The sequence below is a fragment of the Narcine bancroftii genome, chromosome 7, assembly GCF_036971445.1.
Source record: "Narcine bancroftii isolate sNarBan1 chromosome 7, sNarBan1.hap1, whole genome shotgun sequence".
Lineage (NCBI taxonomy): Eukaryota > Metazoa > Chordata > Chondrichthyes > Torpediniformes > Narcinidae > Narcine > Narcine bancroftii.
The window spans coordinates 88,109,471-88,113,069 of NC_091475.1; positions in this window are offsets into that span (position 1 = coordinate 88,109,471).

The following is a 3,599-nucleotide window of genomic DNA, read 5'->3' on the forward strand; positions in this document are numbered from 1 at the left end:
ATTCGCGAAGCCAAGCCAAAGAAGAAAGAAGATTCACAGGAAGTTGAGGACAATGCAATACCTTACTTGGCAGGAAACTGAAGCATCTCAAGACATGCAACAGGAGTGTTTTGAAGCAACATTTGACTACTTGAGAATGATAACCCAAGGGTTGACCAGAAAATAAGCCTAAAGACCAATTTAGGGAATAGGACAAGGGCATGGACAAGCTTGAAGATAATGGTGCACACCTTAAAATTGTGGTAAGCATGATTGTAAAAGCTGCTTTCCATTAGTTCTTGAATGAATGAATGAATGAGAGGTTATGTCACATAGAGAAATATAAATGCAATAGAAGTCTTATATGTTGGAACATCCTAGTTAACGGAAATACACAAACACAAATTAAGTTCAGTGGAAAGAAATGAAGAGAAAATAAAAAAAAACTATTCATAAACAGTTTGCCAGTAGTGCAAAATTTGTGCGTGTCAATAGTGCAGACATACCTTTGGTAATCTAATAGAGTGGTATGGTTTAAACAATAAGAGGAAGTTCAAGACACTGATAGCTATTGAAATAAACAGTTTTAATAATCTTGAGGTGTTGGATTTCAGGCTTCTGTACCTTCTATCTGAAGACTGCAACGAGAAGAGAGCATAGTGGGAGTCCTTTATGATATTAGTAGTGTTCTTAAATAATGAAACAAGTGAAAGTAAACAGAGTAATGTGGGAGCCTATTGATCCTGATGATGGAGATAGAATAAAATAAATAGTCAGCCAGTGTTAAATTAGCATAACCATTGAATTGTTTATTGTCATATTGGGGAAAAAAAATTATTTTGCAACCTTTCCAGGCAAACCAGCGCATTCTTAAATACAACAGGCATAGGTGTATTTAGGGTATAGCACGTGCCCTGGGTGCCACTTGAAAAAGGGGAGGGCACTCTCCTCACCTTGCCCGCCCAATATCGAACACCTGAGCCGAGCCCAACGCTAATCCTTTTGCCTCGTGCTTGTCGCCCGCTGACCTGACCACTGACCCTGCCCCCACTACGACGCTGCCTGAGTAAGCCCGCCATCTAACTCCTGAGCCTGACATGACGGACAACCACCTCACTGATCCTAGCCCTGGCTGTCCATCGCCCCTCCCCCTCTCATCTAACTCCCGACGCCCGACTGCCTCAGCCTCGCTGATCCTACCTAGCCCTGTCCGTCACCTCACCCCCATAGGAAAAATAATCTAAATGTAATGACTTTTCCCTCTATTAAACTTGAATTTATTTGCATTTAAATCTGAATATTTTTTTGGAATTATCCAGCTTATGGAGGTGAATTCTGAGGCTGTTTAAAATGTCCATTGCTAGTTTGACTGAGCCAAGTCCATTTATTCTAAGGGGTTAATACTGCCACTAAAGTTGAGAAAAGAATTGCAGAAGAGCATCTTGTCTGCAATCAATGCTCTCCAGCATAATTTAAATACATAATTTCAGCATATACTATTTTTGCTCCATGATTTACAAACACTTATTCAGTGAAAAAAAATCAAACTTGAAATGCAAATCTTCATGCTGGTACAGGTCTGATATAGATCAGGACTTAGTGTTGATGGAATATCATCAATGGTAAACAAAACAAGAGATTGTTGTATTTTTTTTGTGACACCTTGTGCTGTTGGGGAGTTATTGAATCTCTGTACCAGGGTTTCTCAAACCTTTTCTTTCCAACCACATACCACTTTACGTAATCCCTTACAGAGCATTTATGGCATAGGGATTACGTAAAGTGATAAGTGAGTGGAAAGAAAAAGTTTGGGACACCCTGCTCTGTACTATGCAATGCCCATTCGTTTTATGCCAACTTGATCAGTGAAATTTACTCTGTAGACCTGTGCCAATTTGGCAATTTATGTACCCACTGCTCATTTCATGTACGGGTCATTTTCCTTGCCTCATTCATACAATGAGCTGGTACACAAATTATAAAAAGGCCAAATGAACAAGTGGGAAATTTTAACCATTGCAACAACAGACCAACTCCATGCACACTTTTCATGAATGGTTCTGCATAGTGGAGGATGGCAGGCACTGATATCACAAAGGACCGGGCGTCTGGCTGGCTCGCAGCAGGTGTTGAATGTCAGTGGAAGTGGTGTGCATTGGGTCGCATGGGACTCTGAGAGGGGTTGGGGAAAGTCAGTGACAGCCAACTGGCATTCACCCACATGCGCATGCATGTCGTGGAGTGCGTCCCTCCCTCTCCCCGAGATATGGGGTCTGTGGAATGAGAGGATGAGGAGCATGTCATGATGAGAGAAGATGGTGAGGACAGGTAGGGAAGGCAAAGTGGATGGCGTGGCTGTGGAATGGTTGCAAGGTGAAGAGTTGAAATAATTAAGTTTTAACGTGGGGGGCACAATTTCAGTCCTTGCCATAAGCGCTATTTTCCCTAGAGACGTCACTGGCAACAGCAAATGCACAAGTTAGGCAAATGAACAAGAACCACAATGAGATCAAGAGGTCATCTTTTAAAAATGAGAGGTCTGTTCCTGAGGAAAGAAACTATTGTGAATCAGGTGGAGCAGACTTTCAAGTTATCATTTCTCTGGCCTGATGGGAGAAGAGAAAATAAAGTATAACAAAGGTGGGTCCCTTTATGTTGCCTGCTTTCCTGGAGTTAAAAGAGAGGAAGTTGGTTTGTGTGAAGTCCTGATCTCCATTCACAATTCTCTGTAATGTTTTGTTGTCATGGGCAGAGTAGTTCCTGTACCAAGCTGAGACATGTCATCTGTGGTGATATGGCTGTATGTACTGGCTGGCATGCCCTCCGAGGGTCTCCCTACCTTAGCTCCTCCCTTGATCCTTCCTTTGTGACCCCTGGCCATAAAGGTCAAGTCCCCTCTCCTTCCCGCTCATTTTCCTAGCCTAGACCCAGCCCAGCAGTCTCTTGCTTAATAAAGCCTATCGTTCCCCTCAGTCTTCTGTCTGCATCATTATTGGGCTACCGATAGCGCCTAAAATCCACACAAACAAAACTTTCTATTATGGATCTATAAAGATTGTTTAGTGATAATGAGGACATACTATATTTCCTCAGGTTTTTGAGGAAGGATTGGGAGGAAGTAGAAACCTCAGCATATCGACAGTGTGCTTGGACCAGGGTAAATTATTGGTGATATTTATGCTGAAAAACTTAAAGCTTTCTACCATCTCCACCTCAGCACCATCAATACAGAGAGTTCTACTACACTTCCTGAAGTCAATGACCTGTTCCTTTGTTCTGCGGATATATCTGGATATAGGGCTGATTTCAGAAATGTGTATTTTTCTATTATTTTAAAATTTTAACTTTTCATTTGAATCTAAACCAGTCGCTCTCAACCTTTTTCTTTCCACTCACATACCACATTATGTAATCCCTTACTAACCACAGAGCACTATATGGCAGAAGCATGGAGCCACTGTAATGGCAGCGCCGCTGCTGGTACGGGCCCACAGGGAACGAGGGAGCGGAGGTGCAGCATTCCTGTGGGGTCCAGCTGCCCAGTTGACAGCCATCAGCTCCCCACAGGCTTAGAACGGCCCGCTGAGGGAATCAAAGCTGGTTTTAGTTGAAATCCCACA